Below are 15,141 nucleotides of genomic sequence, written 5' to 3' on the forward strand. Positions count from 1 at the left end.
TTTTAATTTATATTTAATTCGAGACAAACATTCAAGGTCTCTAAATGTTATTATAGGTTATAAAATGCTGTCTTTAAAATATTAAACATGGCTTTACTTGGATTTGTAACATTAGGAAACATCCCCATTATATATATAGCTAGCTAATAGCCTATGTGTTCTTCCAGACTATCCTCTACATCAACGCATTCATGCCGTTCAGCAGTTTTACAAACATCCATTCATCAATCCATCTGAACGTTTGCATTTTTAATATTAACTAGCTTACGCCCGCGACTCCGTCCTTGTGGAACTGAAAAAAACAAAAGTGAATAGCCTATGTGTTCTTCCAGACTACCCTCTACATTTATGCCAAATTTCATTGACATTCGTTCAGCCTTTTAGGCTACAAAAGCTAACAAACATTCATCCATCCATCTAAACTTTCATATTTATAATATTAAGATAACTAAGTTTGTTAGTGAATATCCACGGTAAGATTTATAAACGATTCATTAATAGTGAACAAATCCCTTGCTATTTACTAGCAGAGGGCACAGCACGAAAATTTTGAGACAAAGAATTTGTAACATCATCAACATTTTGCGTAACGCATTCATATTTCTGAAGTTAACTTTTAAATAAATCTTCGTCTACAGTCATACTATTTCGTAAATCCTATCCTAGATATACCGCATATAAAAAGTCTATGTTGACGGTTACTATTTAGTATGCAACGTTCAATACATTCTGAGACATCTCAGTTATTTTAAATTCTTAGTGAAGCAATAGGCTCGCTACTTCACGGAAAATAGCTGCTCGTCGAATCTTGGATGGCAATTTTCCCATCGTTATTACGAGTATTTTACTAAGTTAAACCTTTTATTACTACTTTCAACCTTATAAATATATACATAAGTTAACAATGTTATTTTATATAAGTAAAAATGTAATGAAAAAATCTGACTTCTTACTGTTTTACTAATATTATAAATGCGAAAGTTTAGGTGGAATAGACAATCACCTTAAATTTATCAAGTAGCTAACCGAAGGCCTAATTTTAGTACCTTTCCCTTTCCACCCTTTTCTTAAGAAGAAAGGATGGGACGGAAAATTGGATTTGACGGTGGAGGAGACGCGTAGGAAGGGAAAATATCCTCTTTATGTACGTCTCCTCCTTCGTCAACGAAGGGTAGGCAACGCATCTGCAATTGCGGATGTTTATGGTCAGCGGTCGCTTTCCATTTCGGTGGATTCAGGTGGCCGCTTGCTCGTTTGCCACCTTATATTATATAAAAAAATATATATTTATTAAGCGCATACTAAGTAACAATTTTAACATCGAAAAGAATGTATTTAAGTTACTATAATAGTCAAAATCACCTTCATCGATCACCACCATTCCACAGTCCTGGCGGCCTAATTCTGATCGCCGAAAACGTAAACACGATACTAAACATCGTGCTACACGATGCTACGGCGACCGCGATTAGCATTCCGCGCGATCATTCCGAATTCTCAGATAGTGTCGTGACAGAATTCTTTCTTGTTAAACAAACGGTTAACAGAACAACGATACGCATTCATAAACAGTAGCCAATACGTTTTACAAGTATGTTAACGTCCCTTTCTTTTCAATCGACCTCCCTTTTTAGTTTGTCAATGTTAATCAGAATAAGGCCATGAGTTTTCTGACAACATAAAGAGCTAAACTGAATTATTTTAATTTATCTGAATGTCATTTATTATCTCAATAAGTATATTTTTTGCAGAGCTTTTTATCTCGTCTGGGCATCGTACTTAGGTCCCGCGGCGTAATACCTAGGTTATATCTAACTAGTAATTTATAAATATAGTAACAACAGTCCGACGTTTATCTATCGTCGATGTATAAATCTATCCCGGAGTGCCGAAGGCGGGATAGAGATGATAAGATCGGGATCAATTGCTGCAAGAAACGCCTACATCCCACGAGACTGAAGTTGGTATGACACATCTAGTAACATTCATTTGTTTTTACCTGACAGTATGTTAGACTATGCATGTCCTTTCTTAGACTTGTATAAATCATCTAAAGTTCAAAAGATCACATAGCTTTAAACAGGTGAGTTCCGACTCAACAACTAAATTAGCAGCTCTTTACTTAAAGCAAATACTACATCTAGAGTAGCTGAGGAGCCCCGAAATGCTATTGAAAGTATTTCCCTTTAATTATGTGCCTTCATTTTCACTTCCACTTTTTCTTTCCATCCTTTCTTTATAAGAAAAGGGCGGAATGGAAAGGGACCTAATTTAGGCCTCCATCACACTCTCATCAGGCGAAACGCACAATTATACTTTTTCTTCTACCTCACGCCTGTCTTATGTGACCGAGATATTGCTCCGAGCGAGACGGACTCTAATACTATTCAATAAAAAATTATAAAAACTTGTTTCTCTAGAATACTCGATAAAGTTTGGATTCAAAGAATTTGTTTAAAAGTGTATTTTAACGTGTTTGTATGGTTTATCGATATATTTTATATTCAATGGACGTGACTGTGATGGCCCTTCACAGAAATCGTTTGTATGCGTAGCGCTTTCGAAAGCCTTTCGGTCATTTTATCCGGGACAATTTTGGTAGGTCAGGAGTGTTAGATCGCGCGTACCTTTGACTTAAATTATCGCACAACTGCTGTGCGATTGTATATTGTTTCGCAGCCCATTTGAATGTTTGGTTGCGTAACTAAAAATCGAGTAGTGTGCGTATCAGCTTTGCGATAATTTAGTCAAAGGTGTGCGCATGCTCTTGAGATGTTAATGTTTTTTTATGATACATGACAATAAACGTAAATAACAAAATACAGATAATGTTTAAAGTAAAAAAGGTGAGTACACATTATCAAAATATTAAATTCTCATTTATTATTCCGTAAGAATTTTTACCTTAAAATGTTTACATCGGTTTGAAATCCATTTACTTCTTCAATACTTATGTTACCTATTAATTTATAGCTATGCAATTACAGAGTATTAAATTCAACAATGTTTCAATAGATTATCTATGACTTCCACAAATAGATTATTAGTCATAGAGTATACCATAGAGCTACGTGTTGCAAATTCAAATATAGCCTCACTAACCGTTATTGTATGCTAGCGAGTTATTAATTAGGAACGTTAATTGAATAGATATGGGACTTTATAGATTTTCAACTAGCCAGCGCAGAACTGCTACCATCCCATCGGATATTATTTTCATCTCTATTTTTACAATGAGACAGAAAGAGATGGTAGGAAGTTATAACAGTATATGCTTATATCACCATAGTCTCATAATGGCGATTCGCTAGTGGAAAGAGAGTCTAAATAGAGTTTATACAAAGTGGAAATCGCCGAGTACGGATAACAGTGTTATTAAAGGAAAGCAGATAATAGCAATTATTGGTAACTCTGTTTAGAATATTCAATAAATATTTCATATGTTTTTAAACAAATTTTACCACAGCGGAATCGCATCTTAACAAACTGCGTTGAAAAATGTGTCGAATTAACTAACAAAATCAAAATACGAAAAAGGTTGCATCCTTTTACAGTCGAAATTTAAAAAAAAACAGTCGAAAACTGGCAACACTATACATCTTCAAGTCAATGACTTAAGACTACCGGAAGCGCCGATAATATTCCAGTAGCCAACACGAATATAGATGATTGACTCCAATAAGACGCTGTCCCGCTCCCACACACACATAAGACAACTAACATTGTGAAACGGAAGATAAAATTCACTACACGTACGAGGAAGTGGGAATGATTTCTGATGGCGGTAAAGAAATATTAATCGAATGTGCACTCAACTTTATGTTAATTTTAAAAGTTATTTCGTCGTGGAAGCTTCGCTCGGCGCCCGTCGCCGCTTGCGATGTGTATTATTGTCTTTATTATTTTTCGTAGAATCCATACAGAGCTCTGTGATTCACTAGATACGGGTCGAGACATCCCACGTTAATAACTGATGAATTAACAAGACATGAAACTATTTCCTTGTTTTTTAGAGTAAACAACATTATAGCTTTACATGAAATACTAACATATGATTTTTTTTTATTTTTAAAGCTATGAAAAACAATTACTGCGAAAATTCGAGAACGTACAAAAAATACGGCGACAAAAAATCAAAACGAAATAAATTGTTTGTTACTTTGTAAAATATAAAATGTTCTTTTTAAAATGCAATTAAGAGATGGCGTTGCATGCATTAGAGCCAGTTGTTTTTAAATAAGTGTTAGGTTACTCTCGTGTTCTTCCTTTTCTATTCACGTATTTTGCATGACCATGCTATCTTTAATTCTTTTATCTCTAGGATCTTCCGATATTCATATAATTTAAAAACATTCTATACATTGATAAAATATTTATACAACTACATATTTTAATAAAATTTACGATGATGTTTTAACAATTTCCATAATTCCCATGAACATAAAGTTGACCAACGAATCAAACCGTATCCTAAAGGGGCATATTGTAATTCAATTGATATCGTCAGTTACGTCAAATGTCGTATCGTCTCCGTATCGTTGGGTGTTATCAACATATTTATATGGTAATTTAACAATTGATTATAAATATGTTGTTTATTTATCGTGTCTCGGGAAGAGGACGTATCGTCCCTCGACATTGTGTAGAATGATAAATATTTATCAATTCGCACATTACATAAAATACACGTGGAGTAATGATGCATCTTGTGACATTTAAAACGTCTTAAAAGGTTATTAAATTTTTATGTGACACGTTTCGTGAATAACAAGTTTGTAATTTTAATGTCTTACGAAAAAACAAATTACAATTATAAGTAAATGTAAATAACTAAATAGCGCGCTAAATCACTACAAGGGTAGAGACAAAATCTATTTAATAACTAGCTTTCGCCCGCGACTCCGTCCGCATGAATTTTTTTTTAAATGTGAGTAGCCTATGTGTTATTCCAGATTATCCTCTACGTCTATGCCAAATCAAGGAGATCTGTTGAGTCCCTTTAAGCTACAACCTCTAACAATCATCCATCCATCTATACTTTCGTATTTATAAAATTAGTAAGATTGAGTAATTTTTTTTGGTTACGTTCCTGAATCCGTATTCCTTCAATATCCGTGTCTAATACGCGGATATTGATACTGCTATCAAATGTTTAGACGTAAAAATGAAGATTTCCTTACAATTTAGTTTAATATGTTTCGACTTTCAAATCGTTTCAACATCGATTAAGAAATAACAGTTAAATAGTCTTGTATACACGTAGGTTTCAAATGTAATGAATGAACGACAAGAAATAATCTAGCCGAATATCAAACGTAAGACATTGTCTTAGCCTGTCGGCGGCATTAATTGAAATTTATTGCGTCTCATCCGTGTATCGGAACGTGAAATGACACTTGCCACGTGTAACCAGCCACGAGATATTCAACCTTAACACTTGAGTACAAGGTATAATTTAGCGTGTATCATTTTGACAAGTCCGTTCCGTTTCGCCGCCGTGGATCTTAATATTTATGGTCGTTGGACAATCGAAGATAATGCACCACTCATGTGATTTAAGACAATCACTGACCGTTTTTGTTTTATTGAATTACCAGCATGCGTTTGTGTGTTTTGTTTTCGTTTTATTTACGCTGTGTCTAGTACACACGGTTAAAATAAAATGATCAAGATTAAAAAGTTTATTCCGTTAATAAGTAATTTAAGATGTTCATTAAATGTACTTATGTAGTGTAGATAAATGTGATGTCTATTTTCAACCGTCCATGTAAGTTTTTTTTATGTTTTTTTTTGTTTGTTTGTTACCTCAGATCTTCAATCCTGGTATAGCGATTTTAATAATTCCTTTATATTTGAAAAGCTATTATTAATTATGATGTTTCTATTTGTTTTTATTGAGATCTGATTAGTAGTTTTTGAGTTAACTTCATTTAAAAAGTTATCTTTATAGAAAATTCTGAATCATTACAAAATATAGTATATAAAAAAATGCCTGTACAAGATAGAAAAAAGTCCGTCTTACATATTTATATATTAAAACATACGTAATACCACGTAACTTTGTAAGAGATGTGCTTAGCCCATTATGGTCCCATTTGTAGCCCCCGTTTGATGCTATCAACACACTGGAATGCTTTTAGTCCATAAAATGTCCTGTGTTAAATATTTTTCTATGAATTCTCTTATAATATAGTCTTTTAAGGAATTTTATAAGCTTCTTAAAATGTCGTAAAAGTTTATTTTACACAAGCTTTTCCCCACGACTCCGTCCGCGCAACATAAAAGAATGTATCCTATGTTACTCACAGATAAATTACCTTTGTAACGGTGAAAGAATTTTTAAAATCGGCCCAGTAGTTTTTGAGTCTATTCATTACAATCAAACAAAGTTTTCCTCTTTATAATACTGGTATAGATTACGAAAACTTTACCTGCAGAATACAGTTACTAAAATATTTTTATTTTAATAAGATTATAATAGAGTTGCTTTGAAATTTATATTCTGTACTTGAATGTACCTTTCTTCGCATGTCTAGTCTATTGATGCTGTCAATCATTAGTACAGTCGCGTACAACAGTCTTCTCAATCAAACAGTCTGCAGGAAGTGTATCGCATCGATACCGCACTGACCTCTTGAGCTTTCGCACAGGGCTGTACTGTAGTTTGATTATTATACGATTTCATAGGTTATAAAAAGGCAACCCTAGAAATTAAACTAAGCCATACTTATTAAAAAATAACCCCTAATTCGATAGTATACAGTGTGATGAACAACTAATTAAAAAAAAACTATTGAACTGATTTATTTCATTTCTAAAAATATGACTTCACTAAAATATTCAGTTTTACTCGATACAAAAAGCTCTGTCAAGTTAAGATTAAAATTCGTTCGTAATTTTCACGTTTCCTTATTGAATAAACACTTTTAACTATTTCATAGAATTAAAAAAATATATCATTTGCGTAGCATTTTAAATCTGATTCAGTAGAATTATTTACAAACTTTAAAATATTGTTAATATTCGTACATCGTGAATTCAATACTTTTCTCTTACTTCTTTATGGACTGGAATAAACTTACCAATATGCGAGAATCTTTAAATATAGAAAAGGTAATTTATGCAACGGATGTTCCCGCGCTCTCTGATGGCGAAAAAACTAAACGTACATGCCTCTGTCATACAAATTAGACAATTATTCATACACAGAGTTGTATTAAAATTCAAGGAAATACATTGAACTTCAATATATAACCAAGAAGCTTATGTAATAAAAGTAATTCCGTCATAGACAATCATAGATTTGTATGACGTCAATCATAGAGTATAGAAATCATAGAGTATAGAGATAGAAATGAATCGCTAGGTAATGATAAAATAAACGGAAACTTCAGCAATTCAGCATACATGTACAAATTGTTCAATCGTTGCCAGCAAAGGCGTTATATTTATTTATTAAAATATTAATAAAAATAATGAAAAAAAAACCTAAAAAAAACTTACAAATAAAAAAGGAACTAATTAATGTAATAAGGATAACGCAACAAAAAAAAATAGATAAAAAGGATATAAACTGTGCAAAAGAAAGAGAAAAAAAAACAAGAAAGAGATGAATGGATTGCGTGAAAGGTGACATGATCAAGGAGTGAAGACTGAGATGACGGATGATAGTTATTTGGAGGACGAAAACCCGGTGCGCCGACCATACGGGAGCAGGATAAGGCAGGGGAGATGATGTGCAAAAAAGAGCAGGAACCAAAATATAAAAAAGCAAGGCGCTGGAGAGCGAAAATAGCAGCTAGACCATCGAGTACTAAACATAAATCATAGACTAATATTAAACGATCATAGACAATAATTCTTTTTTGATTTCTTACATTCATACAAAAATATCTTTTAATGCCCGCTATATCTCAGGGTTTAAATAGGCAAATATGATCTGCTGTTATTGGGTTTTATGAAATATACATAAAAATCGTTAGCACACATATCTACATTTCTACTAATATTATTAAACGGAAAGATTTCTCTTTTAGGTTACAAGTGAGCCGATTTCGAATTCCTGCATTATTGAAAGCTCTCTAACATTGGCTATATTACTATATTTTAATTAATGCGGAAGAATACGCGAGCAACGACTAGTTTATGATAAAATTACAATTCGTAGCTATCTTTCAATTTGGCACCACACTTATCAAAGTTAAGTAGCACTTGTTACTAAGAAATCATTATTAAATAACAATTAACTTATGTTACAACATTTGATACAGATAAAGAAAACAAATTTACTTAACACTAATGCGTGCCCATTATTTACTAAGACGTTATACAAAAGTTATTGCTCGTTAAAATGATCAAAAGACTTTTGACCGGCCATAGTAAATTAAGAAAAAGAAATTTAGTTTTTTTTAAACTGGGTATATTGTATTATAAACCTGGATCTAAAGATATTTTGACCTATATTTTGATTTACGTCATTACGTAGAATTACTGGCAGAATATTTTTTAGAAGTGAAGCCATTTTTGTAGTTTACGCCAAATAAAACTTAAAAAAGTATTAAGTGGTTTACAGAATGTGAGAATTTTCAATGTACTGATACTTCATGTTTTATTACTAGCTTCCGCCCGCGACTCCGTCCGCGTGGAATTTAGAAAAACAAAAGCGAGTAGCCTTTGTGTTCTTCCAGACTATCCTCTACTTCTCTACTAAATTTAATGGAAATCCGTTCAGCCGTTTAGACTAAACTATCATACATCCATTTAAACTTTCGCTATATAATATTAGTAAGAAGGAAGATTCCACGAAAATAGTTAAAATATATGTAAAAATTTCGACTAACAATAAATATTACTTCATGAACTGGTAAAAAATCGTAATTTAACACCACTAAATTCCTTTGACAGCTGAAAGTATTTAAAAAAGTAATAATAAATCTCATTGAATGTTTACATAAACATTATTTAAGATTATCGAAGATCTAACGAAACTTAAAAGAAACTCCGCATAAAATACGAATCGAAAATAGTTCTCAAGATCGGAATACACGTTAAGAGTGTTTATACAGAGATCGAATGTAGATTATTTAAATTAAATGTGCGCCGGCAACTTGTACTGCGGGTATTTTTGTAACAAATGCACGTAAGAATTCGTTCTACTTATAATATGCAGAGTTAAAAGTAAACACGGATTTACTCTATGGAAAAAAATAAACAGTATTTAGTAGTCTAAAATGTAGACCTTTTCTACCTTGATCGGCCGGCAAGGATTATTTAAAAATGGCAATTGAAACCAATCGTCACCAATAAATACTGCCAGCAGTGTAGAGATTAAAAATTGTAATAAAATAAATAAATGTGGTTTGAACAGTGTCTAAATATATTTTTTGGAGTACAGTTGTTTATTCATTTTTACAACAGCAACACTGACCACTAAACAGACGGGTTGTAAGACGCGGTATTTTGTGCCTATTTGAATTTGAAGTAAAAGAAGTACTCACAACAGTGATAGAGCCTGCTTTAACATCTTTGCACGAATTGGCCGGCTCGCCCGGTGCAATGCCACGACCACACAGAAAACAGGCGTGAAATGGAATCAATTCTGCGTTTTGTCTGATGAGTGTGGTGCCGGAGGCCTAATTTTAGTCCCTTTCCCTTTCCACCCTTTTCTTAAGAGGAAAGGATGGGAAGAAAAAGTGGATTTGACGGTGTATGAGACGCATAGGAAGGGGAAATGTCCTCTTTATGTGCGTCTCCTCCTCCGTCGATTAATGGTAGGCAACGCATCTGCAATTGAGGATGTTTATGGGCAGCGGTCGCTCTCCATTTCGGTGGATTCAGGTGGCCGCTTACTCGTTTGCCACCTTATTATAAAAAAAAACCCTAAATTAAGAAGTACCAATTAAAGTAGCAGTTGGTATAAAAATAAACACTAAAGCACGCTTTAAGTAATAAAGCGACACAGAGCGACAAGTTGCGTTGAAATGTTTTTTTTTCTTCATCGGATTCATTCATAAATAATTGAAATACTGCGACGATATCGCTCCGAGTCTTGTAAATGATAACAAGTCGCCACTTCTTGATACTTTATTGCCTGAGAATTTTCTCACCTCAGAATAAACATTTTTGATTTATGTATCTTTTTGTGTGATTCAAGTTGCATTCAACGGATGAAGTTATGTAATCATTTGCTCCAGACTCCGTCCTCGCGGAATTAAAAAAAATAAGGAGATGTGTTCTTCCAAACTATGTTCCACATCTGTGTCAAACATCGAGATCCGTTCAGCAAATTAGGATACAAATTCTACCAAACATCTATGCATCTAATCTTTCGCATTTATAATGTTAATAAGATAAGATTTGTTCTATCTGTAATATACAATATTTAGCTGCTAAAAATACACTCGAAGCCACTTATGATTGTCGTTAAAACAAATGCAAAATAAACTATTGTTTTATTATTATTAATAACTTTGATATAATCATTAAATATAGCAAATAGATGTTTTGAATTTTTATTCAACAGTACTTGTCCAATATAGACCTATTTATCAAAATTATAACGATAAAAGGGGAAAAGAGACAGAGATAGAGTAAAGAAAAAGATAGATAGAAAAGATAGTCATCATGTGTATGAATTGTAGAAAATAACCTAAAACTTAAATCTAAACCAATGGTCTTTTGATAAGCGATTGTAGTTCACGTATAATTTGTTTTGTAATTACGACTTGCTACGCTTTACAAAGGATTTATCATTAACAACATAACTCATGCCCGTAACCAAGAGGAGTAGACAGAGACCTACATTTGACGCGTTGATTACATTACTTAATAACTTACGTTACGTTTTAGGAAAATGAAGGCGCAAAGACATCTATTAGGATTGAATTTATATCTAACTAACAGTTGCCCGTGACAGTGTCCGCAAAAAAACGTGATTAGAAGAATGTGTTCTTCCAAACTTTCCACATGTATGCCAAACTTCAGCGAGTTCATCCATCCAACCAACTAAACTTTCGTATTCATAATATTAGTAAGAAGAGAGATAAAAGTGAACTTCTTAACACATTCAGTGCATTCGACTCCCAATGCGTTTCTTTTTAAGTAAGTAAAAATTGTGGCATTAAATGTGTCAAATCATTTCAGTCTATTTCTAACCTAGAAGACATCTATTCAAATTCAACACCCGCGAAAAATATTACTATATGCACAAGTAATAATAATATTATTGTTACCTATTTCGATAATTAATTTAAAACTACGTTATTGTCGGCAGCTGCGTCTAGCAATAGGTTAAAATGTAACATCTTCTTTCGTCTTCTTTTTTTTGCTGCGGAACCACGTGCGCGACAAACGGGACGCGTGACCGGAAAGAACAGAGACTGCTAGGATTTTAGGAGACTTCATAAGTGTATTTAAATTTACACTTTAGTACAATTACATTCTTAATCAATTTAAACTAACATTAATTTATTTATTTGATAAAGATTTTTCAGTTTTTATTTTATTTATGTATTTTTACGTTGGTTTGTAAAACTAATTTTAATCGCCCAACTCAAGTTACATTTCAGCAACTCCTAAACGATTAGACAATTTAAAAATGACTTTTTTAAATATGTTTATTTAATAACTCACCCAAATCAAAGAACAACAGACGAATTCAGATCGTTCTGTTTGAAGTTAAATTTTTAAATCAGAAACAGACTGCACAGTTGTCTCTGTCCTGGCAACAAAAACACATTGTTAGCCACGTGTTGTGCGTTACGATGAATGGCAAAGGGACCGAGGTTCGAACCCGGGACCAGCCCCCGCAGGCTCCTCTTACATTCATAATTATTTTAACATGTTTCTTCTTAACACAAAAGTTTTATGCAAATGAAATGCAAGATCAGACAATAAACGCCGCATTAACAATCATACTCAGAATGGCAAAGTATAATTTTAATGTTAGAAAACTAGACTAAAGGTCTTCCTTAGTGACAATTACAGCATTTTAACCTCGGTTAATCATTATATTACTTGAGCAGTAGTTCTTTATTTTTTTTGTGACTGAATTGCTACTGTTTGCCTTGAAGAGGCATTTAGAGATTCACCGGGCTTGAGGTCGCCGAGCGCAGATGGCGCTTAGCCTAAACCTCGTTTATTAGTAACTAAGCTCAAGGGCTCCCTCAGGAGCCTCGGCTCGGGCCGTTACTTCGTTATTATTACCGAATTGGGAGGCCACCAAGCTCTTAGATGAGCAGTATTGTAGATATTGAATCTACACTTAGGTTCCCTTAATGTCCACTTATGTCGTAGTATGGTTATAACTATATCAAAAATGTTATCCAAATATCAAATACGGGGTCCAAAATTGAGGCCGTCACCCGCGTGAAATAACAGTCAAGCGGCAAAATGAAGTTATCCTGCTCTGCGATTTACAAATATTCACTTTTATAACTGAAAATAGAAAGGCCTGTGCTGAAAAATCGTGTAAAAACAACAAACCTGAAAGTTTTAAATAATTAACACTCTACCAAAAAATCATAAAGATGTAAAAGTCAAAACGAGACTAAATACCGTAATTGAATAACAAGGCGTGAATACTTATTGCTTTTGTTTGTCATAGAAAATGTAATATTTCAAATAAATACAAAACTTCGTTAGTATATTTAAAAGTCTGGCGAGGTTTAAAAAAAAACTATTTCACCATCTATATTTCTTGACTCAAAAATAAATACCAACAAACAAAAACGTACGATAGATATACATAATAAACGAATTCAGTTTCAGTCGTTGCAACGTACTTTTTTTTAGCCGAACGACAAAAATTTCCTCGAACAGTTCCGATAATTCATGACTCATGTTCAATATTACTAATTACAATATCATACGCACCGTACCATGTTCTAAATTTAATTATATCTTAAAATAACACAAATTGCTTACCAGTTTCTTGGAATGAATAAGATTCCTACGGGCATCCGCAAAAAAACTCTTTCGTCATAAATATTATGTCCGATTTAAAACTACAACACATAAAATTTACACTGCACTATACCACGAGCACAAAATCAAAAAGTTCGATGATTCGCTCAATCGAATTTCGTAAGAAATTCAAATGAATTCTTAAACTCGCGTCCGCACGCCACGAGCTTTGGGCGAAGACTGAAGATAAACGAAGCTTTCAGTGATCGCCTGCGCTTGCGCCGATCGTAACTACACCGCGGTCACACTATCCATCTCTGTCCAACGTACGTTAATTTTAAGTGTAGATTCTCCGTCTCGCTTTCGCCTAATGTCGTCGCATGAAAATGAAGAAAATGCGCCTCAGCGTTCAAGTTACGTAATTTTCTTGATTTATTCAACCTTTTGATTAATGTTAGTCGTGCTTTCGTTTTGTTCTGTTAATGTTGGCGCAAATTCAATGGTACGATAACAAATTGATGTTTTCTTAAGGTACTTTATTCTGATGGTTTTTATTACAAGTCTTTTGTAGTCTCGTGTCTTGTTTGGTGTTTTAAAATTTTATACATAGCTGTGTCAGTCAGCTGTCGTTGAAGATTAGAGTGTAAATTAAAATTAATGATAATAGTTTTCTTAATGCCAACAAAAACATAGTTCTCGTAATTTTTGTTGACTGGTAAGAATTTGGTTGCACTAAACGTTTTATTGCGTAGTCACATAGAAAGTAATTAAATAATGTAGATAGTCGATAGTTTCACCCAGTTATATATTTTTTTAAAATTATAATTGCGAATTTACTAAGCTAATTTAGAACTAGATGAAATATCTTAGTAGTTATAAATGCGAAAGTTTAGACGGATGTTTGTTAAAGTTTGTAGCCTAAACTGCTCAACAGATCTTGATAAAATTAACCATAAGACGTAGGCTACTTGGTTTTTTTTATTCACGGATTCACGAATTCCACGGACGGAGTCACGAGCGAAAGTTAGTTTAAAATAAACATGCAATCATGAATACATACGAGTAATGTAATAAAAGAATAATGAATTTGTAGAAACCGTTATTATTTCGCGTAGGAAACGTATTTCCTCGCGACTATGTTTCTAAGAAAATAAATCGTTCTCTATTTCTATTTACCGCCGGCCAATGTTCCGGCTTCCGTGAGCTTTGGGGAAAAAGAAATTACATAGTTGCTGGATAAAACGCTCCGAAAATAAATTCTATTTATAAATAGATAACTTTTTAATTATCCAATGAGACAATAAATGTTTGGGTATTGGTTGCAAAAATTGAAAATTTGTCGTCGATATCCTATCAAGTTTCAATTGCATATATTACTAGCTTTCGCCCGCGACACCGTTCGCGCGGAATTAAAAAATACCAAAGGTAAGTAGCCTGTGTTCTTCCAGACTATTCTCTACTTCTATGCCAAATTTCATCGAAATACGTTCAGCCGTTTAAACTACAAACTCTAACAAACATCCATCCATCTGAACTTTCGCATTTATAATATTAGTGTATGAAGAATGATTGACATGTAACTTGTCTCGCTATTTCTGCATGCAGTACTGGCGTTAAGTTAATGCGAGATTGGGCAACCCAGGGCACTGAACAGAAAGGGGTATCACAGGTAAAATTACATGGTGTCACGTAATTTTACTAACCAATACATAGTAAAAAAGATCTAATTTCTACCACGCTCATAGCATATAGAACTATCTAAACTATATTTTAGCAAAAGCGTGTTGATTTTTTACCTTATAAACTAGATAATCGTTTCTCTCATAAACACCATCACCTCTCATCACACTATCCCCATTTCCCCATCCATTCATCAATCAATCGATGCATCAAATCATTCGTTAGTCTCGCGTGCCACAAATTTGTTGGTACGCAAGTATCTACTTCCTGCACGGATATGGTTTTACTTAAAAACCCCGCGCGTGTCGGAAGCGCTCAGCTATTTATAATATCGACTTGTGGGATGAATATCAATTATACATACTTAGGTAAAATTTACAACGCAGAGCGAGCTGGCGGCGTACTGTGGACGCCCTCTGCCCCACTTTGGGGACGTAGGAATGGAAGAGAGAGAGAGAGAGGTAAAATTTACTACATTTCTTAACGTACTAGCTGTTCCCGTGCGGCTTCATCCGCATTAAATTTTAAAAAGAAATGTATTGTTTTCATTTGTCAAAT

General features: G+C 33.6%; 1 protein-coding gene across 2 annotated transcripts in view; it reads right to left on the reverse strand.

Annotated features, from left to right (window-relative positions):
- LOC106110362 (fibroblast growth factor receptor homolog 1-like) overlaps positions 1-13,131 on the reverse strand; it is a 77,611-nt gene extending 64,480 nt beyond the window's left edge. For both annotated transcript variants that reach the window (XM_013292178.1, XM_013292179.1), the window contains exon 1: positions 12,925-13,131. The gene's annotated coding sequence lies outside the window, so the exon portion shown is untranslated. The remainder of the gene's footprint in view (positions 1-12,924) is intronic.
- Between the last annotated feature and the right edge of the window lie 2,010 nt (positions 13,132-15,141).

The sequence above is a fragment of the Papilio polytes genome, unplaced genomic scaffold, assembly GCF_000836215.1.
Source record: "Papilio polytes unplaced genomic scaffold, Ppol_1.0 DF820678.1, whole genome shotgun sequence".
In the NCBI taxonomy this organism is placed as follows: Eukaryota; Metazoa; Arthropoda; class Insecta; order Lepidoptera; family Papilionidae; genus Papilio; species Papilio polytes.